Consider the following 22627-nt stretch of genomic DNA (forward strand, 5'->3'; position numbering starts at 1 on the left):
TTACTCCTATTATCAAATTTTCTTCATTCTCTTGGTATCTTTATTTGAAATGCAAGAATGTAAGTTTAGATGCCGGCCCATTTTTGGTGAACAACCTGGGTTGTCCTTGCTGATTGGTGGATAAATTCATCCACCAATAAAAAAGTGCTGTCCAGAGTACTGAAACCAAAAAAAAGCTTAGATGCCTTCTTTTTCAAATAATGATAGCAAGAGAACGAAGAAAAATTGATAATAGGAGTAAATTAGAAAGTTGCTTAAAATTGCATGCTCTTTCTGAATTACAAAATAAAAAATTTGGGTTCAGTGTCCCTTTAAATGTTCTTCACATACAAGAATATATTCTATTTATTCATAAATAAATATTTCTATATATATACAATGGTTTTTTTTGGTATAATATATATCTATACATCTATATGATTATTTATAGGTAGATATATATATATATATATACAGATATGTATAGGAATATATATTTATAAACAAAACAACAAAACAGCAAATCAATTACTTTTGTCTGGCTAAATGAGCACTTAGAATTTCTCACTGTAGCCCCTGCCTGCAAATAGATAAAAGAGCCACCTTTACAAAACCTAAGTTCTATTGTCACATGATATTTGTAGCAAAAGTCCTCTAATGAACATATACTGACTACAGCAATTGTATAGTGTCTCCTAGCAACCCTTCAAAGGAAAATCTTATCTGTTGGCTTCCTGTATAAATCACAGCCCCCTTGTGAGGGCTGTGACAGTAAATAATGGACCCTGTAGAAAGGTAGTTAAAAAAAGAAAAGTAAAAGCCCTTTAAAATGATGAATAATACATATTGCAATGATTTATATTAATTATAAGCCATTGCTTATTTTTTTTATTACAACAATGAAACAGACTGTTTTACACCCCTTTAAGGTTGTGATATAATGCGGTGCAGCCGTCTTTGAAAGCCAAAAGGACATTAAAAACCTCTTGCTTTCATGTACAATTGTAATGGTTCCATGGCCCCTAGAGGGGCCAAAATGTAAAATATGTGTCCTACATTATATCATATATCACTAATTACTGAAAAAATTACAGATTAAAGGGACACTAAACCCAAATATTTTCTTTCATGATTCAGATAGAGCATGCAATTTTAAGCAACTTTCTAATTTACTCCTATTATAAATTTTCTTCGTTCTCTTGCTATCTTTATTTAAAAAGCAGTATGTAAAGCATAGGAGCTGGCCCATTCTAGGTACAGCAGTCTGGATAGCGCTTTCTTAGTGGTGGTTACATTTAGCAAACCAATAAGCAAGCATAACCCAGGTTCTCAACCAAAAATGGGACGGCCCCTATGCTTAAATTCCTGATTTTTCAATAAAGATAGCAAGAGAACGAAGAAAATTTGATAATAGGAGTAAATTAGAAAGTTGCTTAAAATTGCATGCTCTGTCTGAATCACGAAATAAAAAATGTGGGTTTAGTATCCCTTTAATAACTTCCTTCACACTAAAGTAAACATTTTTTTTCATTTACCTGCTAAATTCCCTTAATTTCCCATGTAAATTAAATATGGTAAATCTACAAATCCATGTTAAATATAGAACATTTTGCTCGCTAGCGCTAACTCTATACAACTAAAAAGTGTTAAAGGGATAACGCTCTAGCGAATCATGTCTGCTCGACCAAAGACTGTTATACATTTAAATGTTCTGTCCATTAGAAAAATGCGCTCACTCTAAGGGGCCTATTTATCAAATTTCTTGCGGATCAGGTTGGCAAGACATCGCTGAATGCGGAGAGCAATACGCTCTCCATATTCAGCATTGCACCAGCAGCTCACAAGATCTGCTGGTGCAACGACGCCCCCTGCAGACTCGCGGCCAATCGGCCGCCAGCAGGGGGGTGTCAATCAATCCGATCGTACTCGATCGGGTTGATTTCCGGTGATTCCTGTCCGCCTGCTCAGAGCAGACGGACAGGTTATGGAGCAGCGGTCTTTAGACCACTGCCTTCATAACTGCTGTTTCTGGCGAGTCTGAAGACTCGCCAGAAACACGGGCCCACAAGCTCCATTCGGAGCTTGATAAATGGGCCCCTAAGTTTACTATACTAAGGCACAATGGGAGTAAAGACGTTAAACTGTCGGATACATCAAAAATATTAAAATACAAGAGTACAATATTAAAGGGACAGTATACTATAAAATTGTTTTTCCCGTAATGTGTTTCCAATTACTTTTTTTACCAGCTGCAGAGTATAAAATGTATGAGATTTGCTTTTTTAAGGCTTATTTGTGTATATGAAATAGCTGATTTTGTGTTTTGAAGCCACAACCTAATAAAATGGGTTGAGCTTGTAGGTATAATCAGATCTCATTACTTTATCACATTGTGTACATATAAATGCTTCTTTATCTTATATCTGTTCATAAACAAATCATCAGTACTTGGAGAGAACAATGGAAAATTCAAATTTTATTACCTTATCTTTTCTATAACCCACATGGAGTGTAATTTCGTCTGCTGGCTATGCTAATACAGCTTGGTGTCGAGGCCAAAAACGTTCAGAATGGGTGGGGATACCACAGGCTAAATAAACTATTTCAAATACCAGTATAAGGGTAATGGAAATATGTGTAAACAATTTAATACACTCCAGCAGGTAAAGTGGATAATTGGGAACAAATTAAAAGGGAATTTTTTGAGTAAACTGTCTCTTTAAATGTTGGAAATGAAGATTTAACCGGTTGAAAAAAAATAAGGGAGAAACACGTTCTAAGAGCAGATAAATGAAGGAGCTTGGGAGATTGTATAAAAGTTTTGGTAAATAAGGGAGATCCCTGGAAATAAAGAAGGGTTGGTAGCCCTATCTCAGCTAGCTCCCAGTAGTTAAGGGTTAAACACACATTTATATGCAAACGATAATCCAATTATGAAATTAGCACTTTTATGTACCTTTAACATCATTTTTTTTTTACTTTACACTTGTACTATATAAAAAACGAAGAATGCAGTAAAAACGCAAACGTACATTTTATATTACATGTAAGCTTAGCAACAAAGCAACAAGACTCAACCTTTTTCAACAAGGGTTCATTGAACATTTTCAATTCCGGACACTTCTGGCATGCAGACATTGTACAACTTCTCTTTGATTTTTCATTAGTCTCCTCTAAAAGATTTTGGAATCAAAAGAATTCTGGAATCGTGATAGATATTTAACATGACAGATTCTTGTAGCACAAGCTTCTTACTCAGCATGTGGTATAGAATGGTTTCAATATAAATTTACGAAATCTTGCATGAATATTTTAGGGTACGCTGTTATAGAAAAATATGTAGTTACTGTGAATGCATTTTTGCTAAATACAACCCAATTATATAATTTCTTTATATCATTTCACAGAATGAATGTCAAAAAAATTAAACGGGGCTTTGATAACCAGATATTTCTCCTATCCTTAAATTTGACTTCCATACAGGACTCTATGCCTTTATCATTAGAAGAATAGTATTTGTTATGGTCAGTAAACTAAATAATTTGATAGGCAAATACAATGTTCCCAGGAATCAAAATTAATCGGATATGTCAGAGCAGTCATATGAATATTGTAGCTTGCCTGACAAAGTAATCATTAAATATACCGCGAAGTGACGCGAGAGAGAACAGCTAAAAATATCAAATTGAATTACAATGTGCTCTGTTACAAGGCTGTACTCTTGCTCCTGGGGGAGATTTATATTGGTAGACTTCAATTGAAATTGAAATACTATACATTTATGCTCATTTGTATTTCCTATTAAATAATAATATAGACATTATACTATAATAAGAATAAATTGCTCTCCGCATTCAGCGATGTCTGTCGGACCTGATCCGCACTGTCGGATCAGGTCCGACAGACATTTCATAAATAGGCCTCAATGCATACATTTTTAAAGACATTTTCAATTTACTTCTATTATCTAATTTGTTTTGATCTCTTTGGTATCCTTTATTTAAAAGCATACCCAGGTAGGCTCAGGTGCTGCTGATTGGTGGCTGCAGATATTTGACTCATGTTGCTCATCCATTTACAGTGCTGTTTCTTCAACAAAGGATACCAAGAGAACAAAGCAAAATAGATAATAGAAGTAAACTGGAAAATTGTTTAAAATTGGATTCTCTATCTGAATAATGAAATATAAAAAATAGGTTTCTAGTCCCTTTAATTGTAAAAGAATAAGAGTTTGAGTAACTTGTACACCAGCTTGTCTGAACCTAAATCAGATTGTTCTTGTTTTTGAAGTTGACTTGTTTAAAAAAAAAAAAAAAAAAATACGATTAGTGCAATAAAAGAAAAAAGATGTTTAAATGGTTCTAATGTGTTGGACATAAAAGTTCTTAAAAATATTTCACTCAGAAGAGCAAAGTAAATACTGATTTACACAGTTTGGATTGTCCCAGTTAATATGAGAGAAAGACTGAGTGTTCACCAAAACCCTCAGAGTTTCTCGGGTGAATATTATTCAATTTAATAAATACTTGAGGTTCAAAGCAGCTCTTTTTAGGTGGTATCTTATTACACCCAAAAATGAGGAATTTAAACAAAAAAGCACAGGAGAGAGTGCAAATCTGACTCAAGGCAGTATTATACTTTAATAACATCACTCTTCATTAAAACAATATGTAATGTGAGTACCAGAAAAAGAGCAACAGAAAGCTCATCACCGGATCGAGGTCTGTGTTCCTTCATTCTGACTGGGTCTCAACCAAGGGTTGCCACCTCAGCCATGTTTTCCTGGACACTTTTGAGTTACACATGCTGCAGGGTGTGCAGGGAGGAACATGTATTGTGTTTCTGGACAGTACTATTCATATTCCTCCCTGTAGCATGTGTAGCATGTGTAACTTATAAGTGTTCTGTACTTTAAGGGACGGGTGGCAACCCTATAACCGCTTCAGTCTTTGCTACTCTCCTCTGAGTTCTTTCACTGCTGCTTCCTCGGTGAAGATTCCTCCTGCACCATGTAGATTGAGATTGGTGTTACGGTGTTGCTTAACTTATGGGATATTGTAACGCGGATCTACTGACGATGACACAAACTCGGTGTAGGAGGAATCTTCATCGAGAACACAGCAGCGAAAGAACTCAAAGTAGATTGGCAAATGGTAAAGAGGGCAGAGAGCCACTCGAAACGAAGGAAAAGGTATCCAGGGATTTCACGTCAGTGATATCACCACCCCCATGTGTGGTGACATCACCAGTTCCTGGGAGCCCAGAAGTGCCGGGTTGTTGCAGAGGGCTTAACCTAGCTGGATGGAGGGGGTAAGCATTCAACGCCTCAATCTCATCTCGCTTAAATGGATACTGAACCCAATTTTTTTATTTCATGATTCAGATAGAGCATGTGATTTTAAGCAACTTTCTAATTTTCTCCTATTATCAATTTTTCCTTGTTCTCTTGGTATCTTAATTTGAAAAACCAGGAATGTAAGTTTAGAAGCAGGGCCATTTTTGGTTCAGCACCTGGGTAGCGCTTGCTGATTGATGGCTAAATGCAGCCACCAGTCACAGCAAGCCCTATCCAGGGTGCTGAATCAAAGATGGACCGGCTCCTAAGCTTTACATTCCAGCTTTTTCAAATAAAGATACCAGGAGAACAAAGAAAAAATTATAATAGGAGTAAATTATAAAGTTGCTTAAAATGACATGCTCTATCTGAATCATGAAATAAAAAAATTAGGGTTCAGTATCCTTTAAAGACCTTGAACTCCATAATTTGAAAGTCCAGTTGCCTGTTATTTCAAACAGTAGGTAATTTTGGGTATAAAGTTAAAGAACATTTAAAAAATAAAAATAATAATTAAAAAACAAAACACACATTTTGTAGGCAGGAGGTCTCTATAGGCCTGTAACATTTCATCAAAATGTCCCAGAGACCCCCAAGATCCATAGATTTAAAACCCAGAAGCCCTTTAAAAAAAAACAACATACCCATATATATAGTTTTTAATAGCCAAGGGATCACTGTGGTAATAGAATTCACCTGGTGTGAATAATTGTGCATTTACTTGAGCAGAGGCTGATGGGAGCCCCTATGTGCATACACCCAAAGGGACTTTTTATATGTGGATAATCGCTTCGTTTTACAATACAGTTTAGAAGAAAACAATACACACACTATTGCTTACAATCCTGTTTATTGTTACAATTTTAATAAAAATATGACATTTTCAGACTTTTTAAATCTGAATTTCTCACTAAAATGGACTACACTGTGGGGCTAAAACATGCCAGCACCTAAAACTCCAAAACAGCTCAGCACATGGGGGTGAAATGGCTCAGCAGTTAAAGGGTCACTAAACCATAAAATGTCAAACTATGGGCCGATTTATCAAAGTGCAGCAGATCATGTGCGTTGCACATATATGCTGTGGGCATTTATCATTGCAGAAACATTTCTAGTGAAATGATTGTGCAATGTTGCCCCCTTCAGATTTGTGACCAATCAGAGGTGGCGGATGAGTCTGCTTCTTAACTCCAGTTTCCGGCGAGTCTGAAGGCTCCTGCAGAAACACATGTATTTGTCCCTATTCGGGCCATGATAAATCGGCCCCTTTGAATTTACTGTAAATTGAATATAATTAATAGACTTTTCACCCTTTTTATTTTTGGCATTTTTCAAAATACAATAAATGAACAAGGAGTAACAGCACCAATCGGTATATTTCAATATCCTTTAATATGAGATATCATTTAGAAGAAAGCAACGTTTCGGTCAACACCTGGGGGCCTATTTATCAAGCTGTCAACCGCAATTCCGCTGGAATTCCGCAGCGTAATTGTGAAGAACCTGATTCGCCTTATTTATCAAAGGCTACAGACCGGCAAAAGTAGAATTTTGTGATGTAACATACGATCCGCTGGTCTCAGTCCGACACAGATCGATGCTTACGTCACTACAGATGTTCCGAATGCAAATTCGGCACTATCCGACTACTTTTGCTACTTATCAAATAACTACCAGGTACGCTCGCCACTATTCCGGCCCAGCGTACCTGGTTTTCAATCCACTGCCCTGGAGGCCGCGGATGCCATAGGAATCAATGGGAGTCTGAAAGCAGCGAAAGCTCATGTTCGCTGCTGCCCGATATCCCATTGATTCCTATGGGAGAATAAAAGTTATGTTTACACCTAACACCCTAACATGTACCCCAAGTCTAAACACCCCTAATCTGCCGGCCCCAACATCGCCGCCACCACCTATATTATACTTATTAACCCCTAATCTGCCGGCCCCAACATCGCCGCCACCTACATTATACTTATTAACCCCTAATCTGCCACCCCCTATACTGCTGCCACCTACATAAAGTTATTAACCCCTATCCCGCTGCTCCCGGACCCCACCGCAACTAAATAAATGTATTAACCCCTAAACCACCAGCCCCCCACATCACCATAAACAAAATTAACCTATCAATCCCTAAACCTAACAACCCGCTAACTTTATATTAAATATTAACTCATTCCTATCTTATAATAAATTAAACTTATCTTTAGATTTAAATTAAACTTATAATTAACCTACCCTAACTATTATAATAAAATTACATTAAACTATATTAAATTAATAATTAACCTACCCTATTATAATAAAATTACATTAAACTATATTAAATTAATAATTAACCTACCCTATTATAATAAAATTACATTAAACTATATTAAATTAATAATTAACCTACCCTATTATAATAAAATTACATTAAACTATATTAAATTAATAATTAATCCAACTTAACTTTTATACTATAATTACATAAAATTACAAATTAAAATAACTATATTATATATTTAAACACCTAACCCTACTCAAATAATTTAATTCTACACTAAAAAATTACAAAGTTACAAAAAACTAAGTTACAAAAAATAACAACCACTAAGTTACACACAAAAATAAACACTAAGTTACAAAAAAATAAAAAATAAAAATAATCAAAGCTTTAAACTAATTACACCTAATCTAAGGGCCCTATGAAAAGAAAAAAAAACCCTAACCTACAGTAAACTACAAATAGCCCTTAAAAGGGCCTTTTGCGGGGCATTGCCCCAAAGTAATCAGCTCTTTTTGCCTAAAATAAAAATACAAATACCCCCCACAACAGTAAAACCCACCACCCACACAACCAACCCCCCAAATAAAATCCTAACTAAAAAAACCTAAGCTCCCCATTGCCCTGAAAAGGGCATTTATATGGGCTTTGCCCTTAAAAGGGCATTTAGCTCTTTTGCAGGCCCAAGTCATAATCTAAAACTAAAACCCACTCAATAAACCCTTAAAAAAAACCTAACACTAACCCCAGAAGATTTACTTACAGCTTTGAAGATCCGACATCCATCCTCCAAGAAGCCGAGAGAAGTCCTCAACGAAGCAGCCAAAGTCTTCATCCAAGCCCGCAGAAGTCTTCATACAGACGGCATCTTCTATCTTCATCCATTCGTCTTGGAGCGGCTACATCTTCAAGACATCCGACGCAGAGCATCCTCTTCCTTCCGACGAATGAAGGTTTCTTTAAATGACGTCATCCAAGATGGCGTCCCTTAGATTCCGATTGGATGATAGAATTCTATCAGCCAATCGGAATTAAGGCCAATAGGATTGAGCTCACATTCTATTGGCTATTCCAATCAGCCAATAGAATGCGAGCTCAATCCTATTGGCTGATTGCCACGGCCAATAGGATTTTTTCAACCTTAATTCGGATTGGCTGATAGAATTCTATCAGCCAATCAGAATCTAAGGGACGCCATCTTGGATGACTTCATTTAAAGGAACCTTCATTTGTCGGTAGTCGTTGGAAGGAAAACTCTAAACTTAAAGGGACATTGAACCCACATTCTTTTCTTTCATGATTCAGATAGAGCATGCAATTTTAAGCAACTTTCTAATTTACTCCTATTATCAATTTGTCTTTGTTCTCTTGCTATCTTTATTTGAAAAAGAAAGCATCTAAGCTTTTTTTTTTAGTTCAGACACTGGACAGCACTTTTTTTTTAATTTATCCACCAATCAGCAAGGACAACCCAGGTTGTTCACAAAAAATGGTCCGGCATCTAAACTTACATTCTTGCATTTCAAATAAAGATACCAAGAGAATGAAGAAAATTTGATAAAAATTTGCATGAATTACGAAAGAAAAAAATTGGGTTCAGTGTCCCTTTAATCATGTAATGATTATAGTAGATGTAGAAGTATAGTTTAAAATTGTATGGTTTGATGCCCCTTTAAATTAAAAAAAATGTTTCTCCTGTTATCAAATCTGCTTTGTTCTCTTGGGATCATTTGTTGAAAACCGGGTAGTTAGGCTTAGTATACATACAGTATGTCTGCAGCATTATATTGTAGCAGTTGATATACACATTTGAGCACTTGACAGCAGCTTTGCACAATGTATAACATTGTAGCAAAACTGCTGTCATATAGTGCTCCTCACATGAATGCTCCTAAACCTAATTAGGTAGGCTTTTCAACAAAGGATACAAAGAGAATAAAGTAACATTCATAATAGAAGTAATTGGAAACATATTTTAAAATTGTACACTGTATCTCAATCATGAACGGAAAAAAAAAGGTTTTTATTTCCATTTAACTGAATATCTATTTAGCCTACAACTACAAAATTTGTTATAACTAGTAAAAAAATTAAAAGTTTACATAGTCACTTATTAAGCCTTTCTCAGCAATATAATAAAGAGAACCCATTTTTTGCATTGAAATTTAACGCTAAATATTTTTGTCTTGGTCTTTTGTTCAGCTAAATATGTTTCGACTTGTACTAAGCCACTACTTCCTTTTTATTACCAAAAAACGTAGCAAAAATAAATAAAAAGGGAAAGTGAACAAAGTCGACAGGGTGGTATATTCATATGAAAGAAGGAAGCTAAACCGTTCCACTCGTATTAATGATTTAGAACAGATGGTTCAGCAACGCTAGGATAAACTCTTATTTCTTGCTGCATGATGGGAAGCAGTGATTTATTGCACATGGATCAAGATTATCTGAGCTGTTTAATAATACCCTAAACCTTTTTTTTTATTTAATAAAACAATATTTCATTAAATAACAACCAAATTCCATCAAATTATATTTATGGAAGGAAGTCTAAGACTATAGTAAATTTAGAGTTTGTAAGTGCAGAGCGCGTCAAATGTGGGCTAGGTGATATACTGATGACTAAGATCCCAATATGGATATTGGAGATTGGGAATTCAAAATGATAAATTATACTTCATGTGTATTAAAAATTGAACTTTATGTTAATTAAAACCGTGGAAAAATAAATTACAATATCATGAAAATAGACCATAAAAGAAATTGTGGATCCACAATGTACAAATAATCACAAATGTACAAAAATTAAAATATTAAACTTCAGAAGTAGACCACTAAAATAATTGTATATGCATTTTTGGAAATATCCTTCATATGTGATGATGGCAGACGTACTTGAAGCATGTGCAGTGTCTGAATTTGTGTGAAATACACCCATGGTGTGTCAAGGGTGTCCCATGTTATTGCAAAGTCCATTTATTCCAAAAGTCATTGTAATGGTATTTGCAATATATTGTTGTAAATTGTAACACCTACTAAAACGACCCTTTAATCATTTAGAAATTATGGAAATGCTGGTTGGTCTAACCACAACAGCTATTCCAATCCATCTGTGTTAGACACTTTAGATGGTTCTTTTGCTGGGTTCTTAAATTTACAGTCATTTCATCCATTTGAAAAAAAAATATATCTAAAATTAATTTATCACAGGCTTTTCAAATGTTTTTGTAGCATGAGAACAGCCCATACAGTTAATTTATTGCAGGGTTTTCAAATGCTTTTGCAGCATGATAACAGTCCGCAAAATTAATTTATTGCAGGTTTTTCAAATGCTTTTGTTGTACGAAAACAGTCCCTAAAATTAAAGCACCACTAAACACAGTAGATTAGAATGATAAGCAATGCATAATAAATAGACAATGCAAAAGCACTTAGTTTGAATTTCACATAAATAGCAGATTTTTTATGACAAATTTTTGGTTAGTTTGATTTTCCTTCCCACAGCATCATGTGACAGCCATCAACCAATACGTATATTCTGTGAATCTTGCACATGCTCAGTAGGAGCTGATGCCACAGTAAGTGTGCATATAAAACAAATGTGCATATTTAGATAATGGATGTGAACAGGAAAGTTATTTAAAAATATTTGCTCTGTCTAAATCATAAAACTTTAATTTTGACATTAGTGGTCTTTTAATTTATCACAGGTTTTTCAAATGCTTTTGTAACGTGATAACAGCCCCTACACTCCCAGGGGGGTAATTCAACATCAGTGATGCAATCAATCAGAAATTCTTTGAAGAAGTTTTCAAAAGATTGTTGGACTTTTCTAATTCAACTGCATTTGTTTATTTCACAAGCTATACGAGTGTGCACATGTTTTATATACAATGTTTATAACAATGTTATATAGTAATCAAGATGTGCACTTTCTTGAGCCTACCTCAGTATGCTCTCATGAAAAGGAACAAAGGATAACAAAATAAATAGGTAAATCCGGGTACAGAAGTACATTTGATACATTTTAAATTGTATTCTATATCTCAGGATTCTATGCCCCTTATTAATTAATCATTGAATTAACAAAAATAGTTAATATGTTCATTCATTAAAGAGATAATCAAGTATTAAAAAAATAAATATATATATATATATATATATTTGATTATCCCTTTAAAGGGACATGAAACCCCCCAAAAAATATTTAATGATTCAGAGTAACTTATATACTTATCTTATATACTTCTGTTATATTTTTTCTTTATTCTCTTGGTATGTTTTGTTGAAAATCAAAGACATACGCTCAGGAGTGTGCACGTGTCTGTATGGCAGCAGTTTTGCAAGAATGCTATTGATTCACAATAGCATTAGAGGGCAACACTATTTCCTAACATGTAATGTTTCAGTCAACTACCTAGGTATCTCTTCAACAAACAATACCATGGGAATGAAGCCCATTTGAACAGAAGTAAATTATATATATTTTTAAATTGTATGCTCTGTCTGAATAAAAGAACACTTTTAGATTTCATATTCCTTTAAGTAATGCAGAATCAACACATTTTTGATAAGTTAAAAGTGCCATATGTTATTTGATTATAAGCAAATAATGGGAAAAAAAGTATGTGTCAAAGGAGTTAAACACATAGGTCCAATTCTGTTCCAGAGCTAACAAATTAGAGCATATATTTTTTTTATACTGTAACATCCCTTTAATTTTGAATTCCTTGGCCCTTAAAGGGACAGTCTACCAGAATTGTTATTGTTTTAAAAGATAGATAATCCCTTGTTTACCCATTCCCCAGTTTTTCATAACTAACACAGTTATATTAATAAACATTTTACCTTTGTGATTACCTTGTATCTAAGCCTCTTCTAACAGCCCCCAGATCACATAACTTTTTATTTATTATCTATTGAGTTGCATTTTAGCCAATTAGTGCTGTGTTGTTCTGACTCTTAAATAATTCAATGGGAGGGAGCACATTGTTATCTATATGGCCCACATGAACTATCAGTATATTGTTGTGAAAAGCATGTGATAAGAGGCCGCCTCCGCCTGTAGTGGCTTAGAATCAGGCAGAAATTTAGAGGTTTAAATGTTATAAAGAATATTAATATAACAACGTTGGTTGTGCAAAACTGGGGAATGGGTAGTAAAGGCATTGTCTATCTTTTTAAACCATAACAATTTTAGTGTTGACTGTCCCTTTAAAGTCACACAACACCTTGTATGATATTAGGCAATCTGAAGCCATTGCTTATACTTGATGACAAATCCAGCATCTGTTTAATTTGCTAAAACCTTTATGGTTTTGTTTATAGAGAAACAGACTAAAATATTATTTTCAAAAATGTTTGTTCTTTTTTACAGGTATCTACAACAGAGGTTAATGGAGAAAGCTTTACATACATGTGTGTTCCAGATGCCTATGGGTAAAATTGGTAATTTATTAGCTTAAAGAACGTAGAGCACATGTCTACTTGAAGCAGTGGGGTAAGTTATATTCCAATGATAAAGCCGATTACAATTCATTTGTAAATATCTCCATAGATAATACTGCATATTATCGTGGGGGAATAAAAATGTAAACAGGCTTTAAAATAATATAAAACAATGGTCCTTTAGTTAAAAATAAAATCTGTTAAAGTAAATATAAAAAGAAACAGATTGTGTTTTTAAAAAAAACACCCAAGCTTACTACTTTTCTTAGAAATTATCAGTGTAGCTACTGCCTATAGGAGTGGCAGAGAGCTGCCAAGATAAAACTTAAAGGGATATGAAATCCAAAAATGTTCTTTTGTGATTCAGACAGAGCATACAATTTAAAAAAAAAAGTGCCCAATTTAATTATATTATCAAATTTGCTTAGTCCCCATGATATTCTGTGAACAGATACCTAGGTAGGCATCTGCAGCAGTACTTGGCAGGAAATAGTGCTGCCTTCTAGTGCTCTTGCAAATGGATAACATTTTTGCAAAACTTCTGTCATAGATATGGCATAGATAAGTGCTCCAGATATAGGCCGGTTCCTAAGCAAATGTCCCTGCTTTTCAACAAAAGATAACAAGAGAATTAATAAAATTGATAATAGAAGTAAACTAGAATGTTGTTTAAAATTGCATGCTCTATCTCAATCAGGAAAGAAAATGTTGGGTTTCATATCCCATTAAGTTCTCCTGTCACATGATTTTAGCTGCAAAATCCTCTACTGAGCATGGGCAAAAAAGAAACTTCCTGTTGCTGGAGCACAGTGAAATCTGGTGCAACCGCACAAAAGTAGAATCTCCTCCTTTTCCTTCTGGTGGAGACCACAGCCCACTTAAATAAAAGCTCAAAATGAAAGAAACAGGGACAACTTAGCAGTTTTAAGTGTGGTAATTTCTTAAATTTGCTTATGCATACAAATGGGTAAAACAAAATCTTTAACATAGCCCATTAAAAACTATAGATACATGAATCCAACTTTTGTTTTTATGATTCAGATAGAACTTGTGATTTAAAAAGAAAAACTTTCCAGTTTACTTCTATTGTTTAATTTGTTTTGTTCTCTTGGTTTCCTTGTTTGTAAAGGATACATAGGCAGGCTTAGGAGCTGATGATTGGTTGCTGGCTGAACTTATATGCTTTATGTTATTGGCTCACCCCGTAGGTTAACTAGCTCCCAGTAGTGCATTGCTGCTTCTTCAACAAAGCAAATTAGATCATTGAAGTTAGAAAGTTGTTTCTATTTCTATTTGAATCATGAAAGAAACATTTTGGGTTTCATATGCCTTTAAGACACTCTCTGCTAATCCTTAAACCACAAACACCTTATTATATTATAGAAGCAGCAGGATGATTGTAGAATAAACCCACATACATGAGCTACCTCATTTAAAAGATAGATACAATCGTTGTCGAGGGAACCTTCTTGCACTCATGTCTACCGTCACTTAAACCAGTGACGTTGCTCCGGTTCTCACTCTAAAAGCCTGCGTGCAGCACAGTAAAATGTTAGCCAGCCTTAAAGGGACAGTCTACACCAGAATTTTTATTATTTAAAAAGACAGATAATCCCTTTATTACCCATTCCCCAGTTGTGCATAATATATGCATTACAATTAATCTATGTTTTACTTCTGTGATTACCTTGTATCTAAGCCTCTGCAGACTGCCCCCTTATCTCAGTGCTTTGAGAGACTTGCAGCTTAGCCAATCAGTGCAGACTCCTAAATAACTCCACGGGAGCAAGCACAATGTTATCTATATGACACATACATGAACTAGTACTGTCTAACTGTCAAAAACTTTCAAAATGCTCTGAGCTAGGAGGCGGTTTTCAATGGTTTTAGAAATCAGTTTGAGCCTACCTAGGTTTAGCTTTTAAAAAATACCACCAAGGGAACAAAGCAAATTTAATGATAAAAGTCAATTGGAAAGTTGTTTAAAATTGCATGCCCTATCTGAATCATGAAAGTTTATTTTTGACTTGAGTGTCCCTTTAAAGGGACATGAAACCCCAAAAATGTATTTCATGATTTAGGTAGAACATACAATTTTAAACAACTTTCCAGTTCACTTTTCTTATAAAATTTCCTTCATTCTTTTGGTATCATTTGTTGAAGGTGCAGCAATGCACTACTAGTTTCTAACTGAACACATGGGTGACCCAATGACAATAGGTATATATATATATATATATATATATATATATATATATGCAGTCACCAATCAGCAGCTAGGACCTTGCTGCTCCTGAGCTTACCTAAACACTTTAGCAAAGGATAACAAGAGAAGGAAGCATAAATAATAAAAGTAAATTGGAAAGTTGTTTAAAATTGTATGTTCTGTCTAAATCATGTCTACATATGACTTTACTGTCCCTTTAAATAAACATTATTATTGTGTTAGCGCGGCCCTGCGCATTACCACACACTGTTTTACACCTACTGATTTCCCTGCGGTTTGTTACTTAGTAGAGCGATACTCTGCATACTGAGTAACTATGCTCTGTATTTAAGGTGGGAACTCAGTTGGCTTAGCGTGCCCCTGGATCTTCACAACGCCTTAAAGGGATGTGAAACTCCAATTTTTTCATTTTATTATTTAGATAGAGCACAATTGTTTAAACAGCTTTCCAATTTCCTTCTATTAGCAATTTTTGTTTTATTCTCTTGTTATCCTTAACTGAAGGAACAGCAAAGCACTACTGGGAGCTAGCTGACCACATCAGTAAGCCAACGATAAGAGGAATATATATGCATTCCCAGCTATATATATGCTCCCAGCTTCTGAGTCTACCTAGGTGTTCTTTCAACAAACAATATCAAAAGAACAAAGCAAATTAGATAATAGAAGTCAGTTGAAAAGTTAAAGTTTAAATTTGTATGCTCTATCTGAATCAAGAAAGAGAATTTTGGGGTTTCATATCCCTTTAACGTAATTGCCTCTGCACTCCGTGCCAGAGATGAGTGGATGTTCTTCAGCAGCAGAGCTTTACACTAGTAATTGGTTACTGGGTGTATGGAGCATAATGGCCGACACCGGGACATTAGCCTGTCCCGAAAATGATTCCCAGGACAGCTCACTGACCCTGATATTACAATGATTTCTTTCTATCACTTTAAAAACTAAGTTACCTTTAAAGGCACATTAAACACTAAATAAATGCTATATAGAATGATGCTTCAAAGAAAATATAAGTCTGAGAATAACAAGTAGATGTATTTTTTAAAGTTTCATTACCTGTTTAAATATTGTTAAAATAAAAGTTCTAGTGTCTATAAAACAATGGGAGCTGCCATGTTGTAACTTAGTCTACCTTCTCTGCTGTGGCCAATTAGAGACAGTTATAAATAGATCACTAGAGTGTGCAGCCAATGGCTGTGTGGAATATAACAGTGCTCTGAACTTCCATTTCTAACAGGAACTGAAAAGCTCACAATTTCAGAATGGAATTACAGGAAAAGGGGACAAAATAAACAATGAAAGTGTATTGCAGAGGGTTTTTTTAATGTACAATTTATAATTTTATATTACCATCTGAAAGTGTTCAATGTCCCTTTAAAGGTAAACATCAGAATTTTCTTCTTATGGTATTTTTTGTTGAAGAGTATACATACAGTAGATAGAAGTAGGTAGCACAATGTATACTATTGTTATGCAGCCATAGTGCTCCAGACATGTGCACACTCCTGATCCTACCTACCTGCTTTTCAACAAAGGCTACAAAGAAAACAAATTTGATAAAAGAAACAAATATTTTTTTTACATTATATGTTCTATTTGAATAATGAAAGAAAAAACATAATTTATGTAAGAACTTACCTGATAAATTAATTTCTTTCATATTAGCAAGAGTCCATGAGCTAGTGACATATGGGATATACATTCCTACCAGGAGGGGCAAAGTTTCCCAAACCTCAAAATGCCTATAAATACACCCCTCACCACACCCACAAATCAGTTTAACGAAGAAGTGGGGTGATAAGAAAAAAGTGCGAAAGCATAAAAAATAAGGAATTGGAATAATTGTGCTTTATACAAAAAAATCATAACCACCACAAAAAAGGGTGGGCCTCATGGACTCTTGCTAATATGAAATAAATGAATTTATCAGGTAAGTTCTTACATAAATTATGTTTTCTTTCATGTAATTAGCAAGACTCCATGAGCTAGTGACGTATGGGATAATGACTACCCAAGATGTGGATCTTTCCACGCAAGAGTCACTAGAGAGGGAGGGATAAAATAAAGACAGCCAATTCCGCTGAAAAATAATCCACACCCAAAATAAAGATTTAAATGAAAAAAACTGAAATTATAAGCAGAAGAGTCAAACTGAAATAGCTGCCTGAAGTACTTTTCTACCAAAAACAGCTTCAGAAGAAGAAAACACATCAAAATGGTATAATTTAGTAAAAGTATGCAAAGAAGACCAAGTTGCTGCTTTGCAAATCTGATCAACCGAAGCATCATTCCTAAACGCCCAGGAAGTAGAAACTGACCTAGTAGAATGAGCTGTAATCCTTTGAGGCGGAGATCTACCCGACTCGACATAAGCATGATGAATTAAAGATTTCAACCAAGATGCCAAAGAAATGGCAGAGGCCTTCTGACCTTTCCTAGAACCGGAAAAGATAACAAATAGACTAGAAGTCTTTCGGAAATTCTTAGTAGCTTCAACATAATATTTCAAAGCTCTAACTACATCCAAAGAATGCAATGATCTCTCCTTAGAATTCTTATGATTAGGACACAATGAAGGAACCACAATTTCTCTACTAATGTTGTTAAAATTCACAACCTTAGGTAAAAATTTAAAAGAAGTTCGCAACACCGCCTTATCCTGATGAAAAATCAGAAACGGAGACTCACAAGAAAGAGCAGATAATTCAGAAACTCGTCTGGCAGAAGAGATGGCCAAAAGGAACAAAACTTTCCAAGAAAGTAATTTGATGTCCAATGAATGCATAGGTTCAAACGGAGGAGCTTGAAGAGCCCCCAGAACCAAATTCAAACTCCAAGGAGGAGAAATTGACTTAATGACAGGTTTTATACGAACCAAAGCTTGAACAAAACAATGAATATCAGGAAGATTAGCAATCTTTCTGTGAAAAAGAACAGAAAGAGCAGAGATTTGTCCTTTCAAGGAACTTGCAGACAAACCTTTATCCAAACCATCCTGAAGAAACTGTAAAATTCTCGGAATTCTAAAAGAATGCCAGGAAAAATGATGAGAAAGACACCAAGAAATATAAGTCTTCCAGACTCTATAATATATCTCCCTAGATACAGATTTACGAGCCTGTAACATAGTATTAATCACAGAGTCAGAGAAACCTCTTTGACTAAGAATCAAGCGTTCAATCTCCATACCTTTAAATTTAAGGATTTGAGATCCTGATGGAAAAAAGGACCTTGCGACAAAAGGTCTGGTCTTAACGGAAGAGTCCACGGTTGGCAAGAGGCCATCCGGACAAGATCCGCATACCAAAACCTGTGAGGCCATGCTGGAGCTACCAGCAGAACAAACAAGCATTCCTTCAGAATCTTGGAGATTACTCTTGGAAGAAGAACTAGAGGCGGAAAGATATAGGCAGGATGATACTTCCAAGGAAGTGACAATGCATCCACTGCTTCCGCTTGAGGATCCCTGGATCTGGACAGATACCTGGGAAGTTTCTTGTTTAGATGAGAGGCCATCAGATCTATTTCTGGAAGTCCCCATATTTGAACAATCTGAAGAAATACCTCTGGGTGAAGAGACCATTCGCCCGGATGTAACGTTTGGCGGCTGAGATAATCCGCTTCCCAATTGTCTATACCTGGGATATGAACCGCAGAAACTAGACAGGAGCTGGATTCCGCCCATACCAGAATTCAAGATACTTCCTTCATAGCCAGAGGACTGTGAGTCCCTCCTTGAAGATTGATGTATGCCACAGTTGTGACATTGTCTGTCTGAAAACAAATGAACGATTCTCTCTTTAGAAGAGGCCATGACTGAAGAGCTCTGAAAATTGCACGGAGTTCCAAAATATTGATCGGTAATCTCACCTAGAAATAGCACCAGGGACAGGAAACACTTCTGGAATAACTACAGGAGATTTAAAAACCTTATCTAAACGTTTAGATTTAGTATCAAGAGGACTAGAATCCTCAATTTCTAATGCAATTAGGACTTCTTTAAGTAAAGAACGAATAAATTCCATTTTAAATAAATATGAAGATTTATCAGCATCAACCTCTGAGACAGAATGCTCTGAATCAGAAGAACCAATATCAGTATCAGTATCAGAATGAGAAGTTTTAAAAGACGTTTACTAGAAGGAGGAATAACAGACATAGCCTTCTTAATGGATTTAGAAACAAAATCTCTTATGTTATCAGGAACACTCTGAATATTAGATGTTGACGGAACAGCAACAGGTAATGTAACAGTACTAAAGGAAATATTATCTGCTTTAGCAAGTTTGTCATGACAAACAGTACAAACAACAGCTGGAGGAACAGATACCAAAAGTTTACAGCAGATACACTTAGCTTTGGTAGCTCCAGCACCAGGCAGCGATTTTCCAGAAGTATCTTCTGACTCAGCTTCAACGTGGGACATCTTGCAATATGTAATAGAAAAAACAACATATAAAGCACATCCTAGTTAGGGTCAGAGTTGAAATTGTCACGTTTGAACAGATACACAATGACACACTTACCAGGGATCAACAAGAGAACTGGCTACTTAAACTCAAACAACAGATAGATAAATACAGGTCAGAATTACTAGTGTTTAAAAATAGAAAACTCGACACAGTTAAATCAGACTATACACATGGCAGAGTATATAAGTGGTTAACTAACACCAATGAAGGGAGGATTAGGAGACCACAAAGATCTAGGAGGGTACAGTTTCACACTATCGACACGAGTGGAGCAGATACGTCAGATACTGACACTAGCACCCTACACACCAACCAAACTTCACCTGACATATACCCCTCACAAACAGTACATCATACCTCATATTCAGGTAGGGTACACTCCACACCTGAACATTTTTTAGGGGTAACCACCAGATCGAGAGGAGAGGGAGGTGGAATAGACCACACATCAGGAGGACGAGGGGGCAGAAACAGGAACAGACCTATACGTCGCTTCAGACGGAGAATATAGTTGTTAATCTCAGTAAACACACACTTACGCCAGCCGAAACACTAGTCCTTAATAAAGGTTTGGCGTTCGTGCCTACACATACTATATCTGAAATAGATCTGAAAACGGATATATATAAGTTGAATAGAAGCATGAAAATTAAGGAACATTTTCAAAATACACCCCAGAGTGTAGATACACTTGACCCCCTACATAAATGTAGGAAACCCAGCACATTTGAGCCTCACAACTGCAGTGCAAGCACTAAGATATATGTGAGGTTAGTCACCCAGGACATGGAACAGGAAAGGACTACTAAAACATGGAAACACAACTTAACCAGTATTGAAAAAACAGCCATTAAGACATTACACGATGATCACAGTCTCATAATTCGCCCCGCGGACAAAGGCGGGGCGATTGTATTAATGAACTATGATGACTATAGGGATGACATCCTGACACAATTGGCAGATGCAGACACATACTCCATGTTAACAAAAGACCCTACAACCATGTACAAGAAACAGATAGATGGCATTTTACAGATGGGTTTACAACAAGGGTATTTAACAGACAAATTATATGATTTTTGTGTCACACAATATCCACGAATACCTATCTTGTATACAACTCCAAAAATACATAAAACCTTACATAAACCTCCGGGACGTCCCATAGTGTCAGCAGTACAATCGCTTACCAAACCGGTTGCGCAGGTGATCGACATCCTTTTACAACCAACTGTAAAGGGGGTCAGATCATATATAGCTGACACCAATTATCTGATAATGAAAATGAGGGATGTGAGTGTGGAGACTGGTGACATCCTGGTAACCCTGGATGTCAACAGTCTCTACACAATCATCCCTCATGATAAGGGCATAGATGCAGTAAGAACTCATTTGACGGAAGGCAGGCTATATGAGGGGCCACCAGTTGAATATTTACTTACCCTTTTAGAGTACTGCCTCAGCCATAATTATTTTCGATTTGAGACAACATTTTACCTACAGATAGCAGGTACGGCGATGGGGTCGAATATGGCCCCATCCTATGCCAACATATTTATGTCCCAGTTCGAAAATGATTATTTATGGAACACTGACACATCGTCGATAGTGTTTTATGTAAGATACATCGATGATGTTTTCTTGATCTGGCGAGGGGGGCAAAGAACATTACTCGATTGGTTTAATCATCTAAACAACACAGAAACCACTGTGAGATTTAAAATTAGCCACAATGAGAAAGAAATACAGTTCCTAGATCTAAATATCTACATACAGGGACAGAAGTTGGGAAGTACACTTTATCACAAGCCAACAGATAGAAATTCTATACTGAGTGCCAACAGCTGCCATCCGCCCACACTCCTGAGGGGGATCATTAAGTCCCAAATGATACGTGTAATTAGGAACAATTCGAACCACTTTGCAGGGGTCTCCCAGCTGCAGGAAATGAGGGACAAGTTTCTTCAGAGGGGCTACAAGAAGAGAATAGTGGAGGATACCTTAAATGAGGTCCTACCACTTACACAAGATACCCTCATCCACAAAGCAGCAAAAGCAGAAACAGAAAATAAATTAATAATGGCTACCACCTTTGCCCCAAATACCACACAAGCTGGCAAAATATTGAGGACACATTGGCCCCTGATACAATCAGACACAAGGCTGACATTTGCAGAGAGAATGACACCTATGATAGCCTACAGAAGAGGAACCAATCTACGAGACATCTTGGTCCGCACTGACCCCCAAAAAAGCTACATAGGTGCTACACATAAAAACATCAAAGGCTCATACAAGTGCGTGGGATGCACCACATGCAATGGGTTGATATCTACCAAAACGTTTCACCATCCACAAACGAATAAAGTGTACACCATCCAACACTCCATATCCTGCAACACGACACATGTGATATACCTGCTCTATTGTCCGTGCTCTCAATTCTATGTTGGAAAAACGAGTGGAACACTCAGAGAAAGGATGGCCAACCACAGGAGAGCTATCCGAGTAGCACTTAAGGAAGGGGATTCGGACCAACCGGTGGCGAGACACTGTGCAGTAAAATCACATCAAGTATCGACCATCAGGTACATTCTCATCGATCATATCCCCCCCCCTGGATAGAGGGGGAGATCGGAATAAGACCCTATTGAGGCGTGAAGCAGAGTGGATGTACAGACCTGGCACTATAACCCCAGGGGGACTGAATTCCCCACCGGACTATAAAGCGCTCATATAGATTGGAGACACACTACGAGGCATGGCCAGTGGCAAACCCTAGTATGCTTTGGTAGTTTGGCAAACTTGTCCCCAGTGGGGGTGAGCTATCTAACATACACCAAAAACCTGAGTAGGAGGGAGACACCTAGGTGCCACCCAACACTCATGATACA

The 22627-nt window shown here is 36.2% G+C and overlaps 1 protein-coding gene and 1 long non-coding RNA gene across 2 annotated transcripts in view; one reads left to right on the forward strand and one right to left on the reverse strand.

Annotated features, from left to right (window-relative positions):
* The window catches only part of ADAMTS9 (ADAM metallopeptidase with thrombospondin type 1 motif 9), a 527878-nt gene that overhangs the window by 169530 nt on the left and 335721 nt on the right, over positions 1-22627 (reverse strand). The gene's annotated exons all lie outside the window — the stretch shown is intronic.
* LOC128666413 (uncharacterized) overlaps positions 1-22627 on the forward strand; it is a 90196-nt gene that overhangs the window by 33484 nt on the left and 34085 nt on the right. Inside the window, exon 2 of the long non-coding RNA XR_008403242.1 lies at positions 12961-13083. This is a non-coding gene — a long non-coding RNA (uncharacterized LOC128666413). The remainder of the gene's footprint in view (positions 1-12960; positions 13084-22627) is intronic.

This window comes from Bombina bombina, chromosome 7, assembly GCF_027579735.1.
Source record: "Bombina bombina isolate aBomBom1 chromosome 7, aBomBom1.pri, whole genome shotgun sequence".
NCBI classification, from domain to species: Eukaryota; Metazoa; Chordata; class Amphibia; order Anura; family Bombinatoridae; genus Bombina; species Bombina bombina.